Source organism: Phoenix dactylifera, chromosome 5, assembly GCF_009389715.1.
Source record: "Phoenix dactylifera cultivar Barhee BC4 chromosome 5, palm_55x_up_171113_PBpolish2nd_filt_p, whole genome shotgun sequence".
Lineage (NCBI taxonomy): Eukaryota > Viridiplantae > Streptophyta > Magnoliopsida > Arecales > Arecaceae > Phoenix > Phoenix dactylifera.
The window spans coordinates 18,375,609-18,387,644 of record NC_052396.1 but is presented as its reverse complement, the minus strand read 5'-3'; the positions used below and the strand labels follow the sequence as shown (position 1 = coordinate 18,387,644).

At 37.1% G+C, this 12,036-nt stretch overlaps 2 non-coding genes across 2 annotated transcripts; both read left to right on the top strand.

Moving 5' to 3' along the window:
* Positions 1-10,467: 10,467 nt before the first annotated feature.
* LOC113463360 lies at positions 10,468-10,664 on the top strand. The gene has a single exon (XR_003387483.1). It is a non-coding gene; the product is annotated as a U2 spliceosomal RNA (small nuclear RNA).
* Positions 10,665-11,202: 538 nt separating this feature from the next.
* On the top strand, positions 11,203-11,399 carry LOC113463359. Its single transcript, XR_003387482.1, has one exon. It is a non-coding gene; the product is annotated as a U2 spliceosomal RNA (small nuclear RNA).
* The last annotated feature ends 637 nt before the right edge of the window (positions 11,400-12,036 follow it).

The following is a 12,036-nucleotide window of genomic DNA, read 5'->3' as shown; positions in this document are numbered from 1 at the left end:
AACTAAAATCTTTTCATTGAATATTCTATATGCATTGCTTGATGAATGATATCCAAGAATAGACATATCTCTATCAGATTTGGCATTACTTTCAAGAAACCATATCAAGTATAACATATACTACTGATAAATATGAAAGATATGCAATAGTTCATTTTCTATTTTTCAGAAGATCAAAAGAAGTTTTCATCAAAAATAGATCTAATAGAAATCATATGTATGACAAGTAGTGATGATAGCTTTTAAAAATGACTATCATACACAATTGTCTTTTTCATTTCTTCAAGAATTCTATTAACCCTATTTTACTTATGGTGTTCTTGGTGCTGAAACAATTGTATTCAATATTATTTTCTGTGCACAACTTGATAAAAATTGGTTTTCAAGACTATCCCATGATACTTCTTTATTTTCATAGTTTGCAAACCTTTTTCATTTGAACCCTTTTTGTGAGTTTGTGCCAATGCAGAAAATATTTCAATGCCAAGAACAAACCCAGTGTAAGCTTTTGAAAACTTAGTGTTGGAAACAACATCATTAGATTTAGAAATTGATTTTTGTTTGTTTCCTTAGTTAACATGCATAGCAAACTTTGACCTTTCAGAAGATAATCTAAGTAAGCCAATGACAAGGTCTTTTGAAATTAAGTCCATACTAGCATAAGTTAATTTTATATGCCCAAAAAAAAACTTTAATATTAGTATTTATAATGCATAATATATATTTTTTTAAGAGCATATTAAGCACATATTCTTATGTCTATGATCAATAAACAATAATGCCATGGATAAAAACTCTCAATCAAGCATATAGAGAATTCATAGATTTATTCTTAATAAATTGATTAATCATTTAGCAATTTATCCAATAGTGAGTAAAGCATACTATAAAATGAAGTGATTTGATTATATTTCCAAAAGTATTTTCTATATCACAAAATTGATCAATACTTGCAATTCATATCAAGTACTAAAGCAAAAATAATGATGAGATGCAAAGATTACTGATTTCATTATTATTATTTTTGTTAATTACTTTTCATAAGTATATTTTAAGTTTCTTTTGTTCCATGGGTATCTTGGCACACCTATGTCTACATCCTCATGTTTTCATTTTGGGTACCCAAGCTTGCTTGGGTCCTTGAGAGTTAGGACATATGGTTCCTTTTGGAACCCAAATCTGTTTAATAGTAATAACTTTACCATTTGATTTAATTGTGTTAGAACGATGGGAAAAGTTGTTATGCCCATTCTTTTCATGTTTGAAATAAGTTATCTTGTTTAATGGTTTGCTTGATGCATTGATAACCTTTTTCTCTAGAGATTTATTATTAAATAAAGGTGTCAAGCCAAGTTTTGATTTATCATAAGCAACATATTGACTTTCAAACATCATTTTTAATATTTCTGAACTTACAGTGAATTTGTTAATAAAAGATTTTAATTGGTTAATTTCTTTACTTAAGTTTTGATTTTCTTTAATTAAACTCTGATTTTTTTGAATCAATTGTTCTAAATTTAACCTTAAGCTTTCATTTTCAGAATTTAGTTTATCTTGTATTTTATCACTAGAATTTTTTTTTTTTTGAAATTTTCAGATTTAGTTTCTTAAGATTTTTATTCTTTATAGCTAATTTTCTACATTCACCATACAAATCATGAAAAGTATTTAATAATTCATCATAAGGAAATTCTTCTTGAAAATCATTTGATGTAAAGGTAGATTCAGATTTTACCTTATCTTCTTGTGCCATGAAGCACAAGTTAGTTACCTCTTGTAGTTCTTTGGAGCTAATATCATCATTGTTGTTCCTAGCTTTCATTTTCTTGTTTGACTCTTCCTTGGTCAAGGCTTTCTTCCTTTTTATCTCTTTCTTTCTTTCATCTAGCTTCCTCTTCTTCTTTGTCTTTAGGAAGCTTTTGAATTTTTTTGTTGTTCTTTCTTCCTCGAGTCGACTCGGGTTTACTTGGAGTCGACTCGACTGACTTGAGAGTCGACTCGAGATCTTCGGGAGACGTCTCGCTCTCAGAGGCCTAAAAGATGATTCTCTGTCTTTTGAACTGTTCTACCTCGGAGTCGACTCGAGCCTTGTTGGAGTCGACTCGGCTAATTTGGGAGTCGACTCTGAAATACTTGGAGTCGACTCGACTGAGGTGGGAGATTCAACACCTTTTTCTGCAGTCTCATTGTTAGTATGTAATTGAAGCACATGTGAGCTAATCTGAGATTCATCATAAATATTTTCTAAAGTATCCCAGATCTCCTTAGCAGATATGCATGCAGAAATCTTATGAAATATAGATTCATGGATAGCACAATATAGAATGTTCATAGCATTAGCATTCAATTGTGCTAAGTTTTTTTCATTGACGACTTGAGAGAGTGTGTGAGGGCCATTTATAATGATATTCCATATTTTATAGTTTTGTGATTGAACAAAAATTTTCATTCTAGCTTTTCATTGAATATAGTAAGTTCCATCAAAAGGTGAAGGTCTGTTTATGAAAAGTCCCTCGGCAAATAATGTATTATGTGGGGTTGTCATAATCTTTAGCTCTAGTCGGTTAAGACTATAATTAATAGAAGAGCACCTGCTCTGATACCACTTGTTGCCCAAGGTGACAACCCAAGAGGGGGGGTGAATTGGGTCTTTTAAAACTTTTCAACTACTTCTAATCTTTTAGAGTTAATTAAGCTAAGTTGTATGGATGCATAGTGGAATTTAAACTTAGCAAGAGTATGATTCAAATCTAATCAACTAATAAGCAGCGGACTCAATAAAAGATTAGTCTAAGTTTGCCCGAGTATGCAATTCAATACAATGAGTCTTAATGCAGTTATATTGAATGAGACTTGATTAAGTAAATTGAATATGCTTGCAACTAAAGGATGCGCGGAGAAGAGTTAAGCAAGCAATTTATCTAAGTAAGTGAGTGAGGAAGTTAGATAAAAAAGAGCATCACAGACACAACAAAAGTATAGTGGTTCGGTGCATCCCAGCACCTACATCCACTTCCTAAAACCTCTTGGGAATTTCACTATAATCCCTCAGATTACAGCCGATTGTTTTACAAGCTCACAACCCAACTTGTTGTTTTGCGAGATCACAACGAACTCGGTCGGTTTTCACAGGCTCACCGACTAGAACCAACCGATTGTTTTTCCGGGTTCACAATCAAACCCAGTTGGTTTTCCCAAAGGCTCACCAACCACAACCTTACAACGATTGTTTTCCGGGTTCACAATCAACCCAGTTGGTTTTTCCAAAGGCTCACCAACCACAACCTTACAACGTTGGTTTTCTCTTTGGCTCACCAACAAACCTTAATCCCTTGATTCAATTCCTTGATTGAATCAAGTTACAAGATATTAGAACAAGAGTTTAAATCAAATACAAGCTTCTCAAATAAGCAAATATAGCAAATATAAACAAGTAAAGTAAAGAGAAGAAGCCCTCAACCAAATTTGTAGATGAAGGAACTCGGCTTCTTCTTTACTTGACCCTCTTCTGATTTTGCTCGAAGTAGAGGATCACCGAGGCAGCACACAGTTGGAGAAGCAGCTTTGGGATTCACTTGGATGCTCTTCTTCTCTCTCTTTTACTTTGAATGGCCCTTTTATGCTTTTGGGAGATTTCTCTTGTAATCTCTTTGAAATCTCTTTCCTAAATTTTCTCTCCCACTTCCATACCTTCTTTCCTAGCTCTCCTCTTGATTTTATAGCTTTAGAGGGAGTGAAAACAAAAATCTAGCCGTTAGAGACAAAAATAGAGCCGTTGGAATCAAGAAAAAACTAGCCGTTATGCCTCCCAGCGTGCTGGAGTCGACTCGGCTGAAACATGAGTCACTTGTGAATAGTAGTCTGTCAGCACTGTAGCTGGGAGTCGACTCCGCACTGTAGCACTGAAGTAGGAGTCGACTCAAGCACTGTAGCGCTGAAAATCAACTTTCTGTCTTTTTGTTTGTTCTCAGTCGGAGTCGACTCGTAGAGTATCGGAGTCGACTCGAGCACTGTTTCTTGAAACTCTAGAGTGCCAGAGTCGACTCTAAACTTCCAGGAGTTGACTCGAGGACTATTCTTTTGAATTTTTCTTTGAATTTGCTCCTCCAACTTGAATCCTTTGATCTTGAAACTTGGGCCAATGAAGTGTAGCTTTCTTCCAACTCTTCTTGAGAGCTTTTGAGGCCTTCTTGTGTTTATCCAACTTGCTATGTTCCTTGCAAAACAAATTATTTTTCTTCTTGCAATACACACATTAGTATTTATACTTCAAGGTTTTGTGATCATCAAAATCAATCTTTAAATCAATCTTTGGGTCATCAATCACGGTATTAAATTATTATATAAACGATGTTTTTAATTTCAATACTACATTTTTATTTCCATTCTTGATATGAAGTTTAACTAATTAAACAATCAGGTTATTGACTTTTTCTTATTAAGAATGTATGATATGTTTTATGTTTTCAATCTCAAAATAATTATTTTATCATTTCTATTTTTTTAAATGATGAAATTCTAAACAGTTTTATTAGAATGACTTGCGGCAAGACATGCAGGGAGAGATTTCGAGAGGAAAGATTTAAAGAGAGTGAAATGTCTTTGTTTCCTCATTGATTTGTATGGCTTAGCACACCACCTTCACCACTCCTCTCTTTGAATATTTGTTATAATCTTATTTTCTCCTATGCAGCATAGTCAAGAAAAATTAAATGTTTAATTGGACCATAGATCTCCATTTTTCAGATATTGATGTATGGCTACTTGGACCCAAAAATTCTGAAGTAGAAAATTTACTCATATGTTTTGAATTACATGATTTTTTTAATTTTTGATCTCTATAGAACAAAGAACTGGACTGCCTAGATTTGTAAGTAAATTGAATTTACATGTAAACTCATGAAATATTATGACCTTTTAAAATATACATGTAACAACCCAGGACCTCACCCAAAATGGCTAGCCAGAAGTTACTATTTCGGTTCCTTGATCATGTATAAATACCCAAGATCTACCCAGCGAATAACCGATGTAGGACTAAACACACGCCCGCACGGGTCCTCACATACTCCCCCCGTTCAAGCCCTGACGTCCTCGTCAGGCTAAGGATTCAAATCCATTCAAATCTAATCACAAACACCATGATCGGCTCATGGTTAGCCCCAATGGATCCGTGCTGCAGTGTCCTCTAGTCCACATAGGTTATGGTTCACCTGGCTCTGATACCATAAAAGTTGTCACGCCCCCGGCCCGAGATCGCGAGCCGGGGGTCCGCGCCAACCGCCGCACACCCATAGGAAACTCTTCCCACGAGCATGCAAGACATCTTAACCAAACATCTCAGTTATATAAATAAAATAATTCAGCTGAAATAAATGCAATCTTATTCCATTGACTGACACAAATTATATAGTCTCACAGTTCTAAATACGCAGCGGAACAATAAATATAAAACATCAATTTAAATAAAGCCTAATCTAGGATAACTTGTGCTTCAGTTCTTCTAGTCGCTCTCCCATTTTTAAATCCCCGATAGGTTAGTTCTCGGAATCTGTAAAACAACAAGAAATTGTATAATGAGCTAGACAGCCCAGTAAGTAATAAACACCTTAACTAGTCAATTCATATAATAACATAAAATATAAATACAAATTACGATGAATCAACATAATAACATAATCAATTCCTTTTCAAGCACAAATTCATTAAAATTCATATTTTTTCAATTATCTATATACATAATCATAAATCTGATTCGAAACAAATCATATTCATCTCATCAGCCTTTAGCTACGACCACACTTATACCCTGTGGCTAGGCCAGAAACAGAACCGCACTTATACCCTGTGGTGGGGCCAGAATTGCCATGCATAACCCCCTATTGGCAGGGTCCAGAACATAGCCAGGCTGAGAGTTCTAAATCTGATGCACATCAAAATTCTTTTGTAACATAATATATCATAATCCGATCTAAATATGCATATACGATGCAAAAACAGTAATGTAACAATAGTCCGAAAAAATATTATTCTAATTCACATATCCATTTTTCATTCAAAACATCATATCGTAAAATTCATAAATCCCATATAAATTCATTAACAATTTATTCGATGCAAAAATAATATTATATAAATAAAGAGTCTAGAGAAGGCAGTTCATTACTTACATCGAACGCGATCCACAACAAATCCAATTAATCTCACAAATCCCTCGCAGAACCTAATATCCAAAAATCATATTTTTCTTTTAAAATTCATCACAATATATATAAAACTTAAATTTTAACATTCTCCCAGGGCTGACCCTGCAGAAGTGTCTAGCCCCCCCGGGTTCGGGTTCGGATTCGGGTTCATACCCGTAAACCATCCTCTCCCTTTACTTATTTATTTATTTTTTTCTTTTCTTTTTCTTGCTTTTCTTTTCTTTTCTTTTCTTTTTCTTTTCTTTTCTTTCCTTCCCTTCCCTTTTTTTTTTTCTTTTCTTCTCTTCTCCAGAACCTTCTCCCGACTTCTTTCTTCCTTCCCCTCTTTCTTTCTTCTTTCTTTTTTTTTTCTTCCTCCTCCTCCTCCTCTTCTCCCGACTTCTTCTCCTCCCCCCTTTCTTTCTTCTTCTTTCTTCTCCTGCAAAGGGAGGTCGGCGAGCTCGAGAGACGTCAAGACAAGGCCGGCGGCGCCCGCGGCGGCCGGCTTTCTCCTTCCCAAGGAGGAGGTATGCGCACGGGAGAAGAGGAAAAGCCCGCAGCAGTCGGCCTTCTCCTTCTTCCCTCTCTTCTCCTTTCTTTCTTTCTTTCTTTCTCTCTTTCTCCTTCCACTATTCCTTCTCTGTTTTCACTGAACAGAGAAGAGGAACAAGGGAAGGTGGTGCTCTCCGGTCCTCAAGGTGGCCGCCACTGAGGGCCGGCGATGCCTGTGGCCGAAGGCATGCCGACTGCCACAGGTGCCTCCCCCTCCTTTTCCTTCTCTCTTCTTCTTCTTCTTCTTCTTCTTCTTTTATCAAATGGTATAACAAAGCGGTGAAGCTAGAATCCTTACCTCAGCCCCGGCGAAGATCCGGCAGCTCCCTTCCGTCGGCTCACCCAAAAAAGAAATCCGGCTCCGACGGCTCCCTCCCTCTCTCTCTCTCTCCCTCTCGCTCCCTCTTGGGCGGCTGCACGAGGAAGAAGAGAGGACTCGGGTGGCCTCAAAGAGAAGGAGAAGAAGCCCTAAAAACAGGGCTTCCTCCTTCTTCGGGATGGGCTGGTCAAATGGACCGGGCCCAGTTCCGGGGTCTCACATCCTTCCTCCCTTAAAAGAAATTTCGTCCACGAAATTTTCGTACATGCAATTCAAGAGTAGAAAATACTTCTTTCAAATCAAGTCATAACACTCTTCAAATCAAAGTCGTCTTGTCTGACCAATGTCAAATAATTCCATCCACCACATTTCCTCTGCACACACTGGTTTAAACCTCAACATATCCATGTCAAGTCTAGATTTTTTTTCCCTAGAATTACTTGCTTATTGGTACATTCATTATTATGTCTTAATCCGTGTGAACACTTTCGAAATTTAAAAGTTTATATTCTTCTTTTGACAACTAATCAAAAATGTTATGTAACTATTTAATCTTTTCTAGCAGTATAATGAGTTATCTAACAAAGAGCAGTGGGTATGGTTAGACAATAAATAAAAATAAATATTGGGACTAGATTAATACCTGTCGTCAACACATCAGAAGCCTGTGCATCTTGCTGTGTAAGTGCAAATACTCTTCCTTGAGTCTTTGGCCCCTAGCTTCCTTCCATTGCCTGAGTAGATCTATTCTCGTTTCCTTGTGGGCAGTCTGCAATTTTATGACCTATCTTACCACATCTAAAACAGGCACCGGTGTTCCAATGGCAATCCTTGTCAGCATGAGCCTTACCACATCTAGAACATTTATTGATATTCAAATGCTTAGTGTTGTCACTCGTTGATTTCTTGTTTGAACTTTCGGCGTTTTCATTGCTCTGCCCCTGAAATTCATTCGATCTGTTCCTCTTCTTTTGATTTCTTTCCCTTTCCAACCGTTCATCATTAACTTCCCTTTCAATTATTAAAGCTTTATTTACCACGGCTGCATAGGTAGTCAATTCATAAGGTACCACTTGTTTTCTAATTTCAATCTTTAGTCCCATCTCAAATTTATGCGTTCGATCTAGTTCATCTTCGACTAACTTTGGAACAAATTTGGCTAGCTCGGTAAATTTAGCTTCATATTCTGCAACAGTCATATTTCTTTGCTTTAGACGAATAAACTCCTGCTCTTTCTGTGTCCTTACACTCCGAGGAAAATACTTATCATAAAATGCTCCTCGAAATTTTGCCCAAGTGAGTGGCTCCCTATCCTGCTCATATTTATGTTCCAACATCCGCCACCAGTTGAATGCCTCACCTTGCATCATGTATGATGCAAACAAAATTTTTTCATCATCCTGGCATCTCAAGACAGCAAATGCTTTTTCTATCTCTGTAAGCCAATTGTCTGCTTCCAACGGTTCTGTAGTCCCCTTGAAAGCTGGAGGAGCCAGCCTCTTAAATTCAGCTATATTGCTACGTTATTCACACTATTCCCCTCGTCCTTGCTGTGGCTGTGTCTGGGGCAACTGCGCTTGTTGTTGGAGCAACTGCTGTTGTACCTGCTGTTGCATCTGCATAAGGCCCACTATGGTCTGCATAACCTGGCCTAGGCCCGGCTCTTGTTGTCCTGTCTGAGTATCACTGGCAGGATTGACGACTCTCTCCTGCTGAGGGGTGTTACCAACTTGTTGGGGTGTGCTGTCATTTTGCAGGTTGGGTGCCTTATTAGTAGCTCTGCAAGTAGTCTTTCTCGTCCGACGTGGAGGCATCCTGATCTATGTCTATCAGATAGCAGCATACAAATAATAAGCTTACCAGTTCATTACAAGTACATAGAATGGTTGTTACAATCATCATAAACTAACGTCCCAATGTTCCTAGTGTCTACCCACCTACACTCATGTCATGTCAGATTTTCTTATCTTAGAATTTATCCAATTATGCTCTGATACCATTTGTAACAACCCAGGACCTCACCCAAAATGGCTAGCCAGAAGTTACTATTTGGGTTCCTTGATCATGTATAAATACCCAAGATCTACCCAGCGAATAACCGATGTAGGACTAAACACACGCCCGCACGGGTCCTCACAATATAAATAAAGCTTAAATCCCATGTAGTTAATTTGGGTGAATTTTGTTATTCCATGGAGCTAGATCTTGAGATGTTTTGATTGATTTTTTAGCTAGTGTTTCTCGAAGTTAATGTCACATAAACAAACTAATTGGGAGTTGCTGAACAATACATGAATTTGTATGATTTATTTATTAATTTTTAACATCTTGTTCAAGAAATCTTCCATTATACTATCACTATCTTACTTTTTTGAAACTATTTGGGAACAAAATTTATAATTTCTCATTTATAAGCATTCCTCTTTGGAACCAACTCTAATGTTACCGGACATAATTTCTTAACATTCATATATATTAAATTTGAAACTATTTTATAGTTTTCGAGATATTTTAATGGCCGTAGAATCCTCAATTCTCTACCATATCTAGGAGATAGAATATTTTCAGGCAAAAAGAAATCAAAATTACTTTTGCCTCCATACATAAACGTATTGCTGGGTCTTGCAACGGATTTACCTAAGGTATATGTCAAAGTTGAGAAATCTTCAGCAATACAAATTGATAATCCCATCTATTTTTTTTAAAAAAAATGGTAGTGATATTTTCCATTATTTTTTTGTTGTTTTGACTTTTTCATATTTATCTATATATAAGGAATATCTAAATATATTAGAAACATTTAATTCTTTATTTTTGTTTATTATCTAATTGCACAACATTTATCGCATCTTTTGTTAAATTTCATTGTTTTTTTATCTAAATTCTAATTTTTCACCCCTTGCCAAGTTGCATCCGAGCATCAAAAAGAAAAATAATTAATTTAGAGAAATGAGACTCGCACAAACACCCCAGCTCTGGGGATCGTCTGATAGACTTGTAATAAAAAAAGAAAAAGAAAACTTTAGTCCTTAATCGAGCAATTTTGTTGTTTATAGTAGCACGACGGGTCAGGTTAATTTTCAAGTTAGAGAATTAATATTCGCAATCTTGACTCACAATTGATCTTGATTGACATCTAGTTCAAATTCTTCAACTCATACCTGCCCATGGATCCCACTCCACTAATCCAACCCAACTTGACTTCTCCAATTCACAACCTTCAACAATTTTCTTGGCCTAATCCTGAATTCTTTAACCAATGACCTGAATCCGAGCCGAACTACAAAATCCTCGGGATAAACTTGAGATGGCGAAATTAGGAAGGAGAATATTTTGTCCCACATCGGAAGTGGAACCTATTGGGAGGAGCCACTGTTGCAATAAAAGAAGGTCGAAGCCTCTTTAGAAGGCATACCTTTCTCGGCCTTTTGGCTAAGATCAAGTGTAGTATCTGTTCTTATCAGTTTAATATCTGATACGTGGGCCATCGGCCCACCATGATATTAAATTAATTTTTTGTGGGGGAGGGCCCATCACGGTGGCTTGCCATCGGGGCCCTCGAGCGTCGCCCATGCGTTGCACTGCTGCACGGGCCTGGCGCACCCCTACCAAATCTAATCTTTAAATATTCTATGCTGATTTCTTTTATGGATTTCAGCCTTCGTGGGCCGGTTATTGGGCGTCGGTGAACCCGGGATCAAAGGATTACTCCGCATCCATCAAAGTTACTGAAGCAGAGATTGGCAGGTTGCGAGTTCGCTTCAAGAAGGTTGTCAAATTCTCAAGTAATGAATCAAAGAGAGGCCTGCGCAGAGTGGCTACTATCTTCAAGCTCTCAATCTCAGTGTAAATGGTAGCGATCTGTCTTACAGTAAGTAATGATTTTTCCATTAACACCTTTGTCATAGAAAATTTAACATTTGGCTGTGGCAAATTTTTGTTAGCTGTGCAAAAATTCTATCTTGGCCTATTAGAATTTGCCATCGACGCAATTTGTTTTGCAGCATATCAAAAATATGGGAGGAACGGAAAGAAAAGGGTTAAATTCAAAACTCCTTAATAACATTTAGTCCCACATCGGAACTGAAAGCTATTGGAAGGAGCCACTGTTGCTATAAAAGCAGGTCAAAGCCCCCTTTACAAATCATACCTTTCTCGGCCTTTTGGCTAAGATCAAGTGTAGTATCTGTTCTTATCAGTTTAATATCTGATACGTGGGCCATCGGCCCACCACGATATTAAATTAATTTTTTGTGGGGGAGGGCCCACCACGGTGGCTTGCCATCGGGGCCCTCGAGCGTCGCCCATGCGTTGCACTACTGCACGGGCCTGGCGCACCCCTACCAAGTCTGAGCTCTAAATTTTGTTCATTTTCTTCACCTCATTTCGTAGCGGGGTTTCAGCCTGCGTGGTCGCAATCTGACTCCTTGTAGGGTGGTCGACTCTTAAGGCCTAGTAGAGGCAACCATGTGTGGTAGAAGAAAAATCATTGGAGAGCGATTGATCCAGGAGGGGATCAAAGGAAGCAGAGGAGGATCAAAGGAAGCAGAGGAGGGGATCAAAGGAAGCAGAGATTATCGAAAATAGGCCGACCACCTTATAGCTATTTTTCCACCTATTGAAAATTAAGATTTTTTTTTTCAAAAAAATCTTTAAGCCTAGGTAAAGTTTTTTTCTTTATTTCATACAATTTTTCTGATAAAGTAAATAGTCAACTAAATATAAATCACTTTTAAATATATCATTTCCTCGTGATTAACCAAATATATTAAAACTATATTTTTAGACACTATATTCTTAGGAATCTTTTCAAAAAAAAAATATTTTAGTGAAATTTTTTTTCCACGAACCAACCGAGCCCTAAGATCACCCACCACACATCTAAAGTATTCTGAAAGCCGTCATAAAGCAATGATGGATTGGTATGAAGCAAGGTGAATCTTTTTTTCGCACGAAAGATACAACCCCAATCTCTAGTCC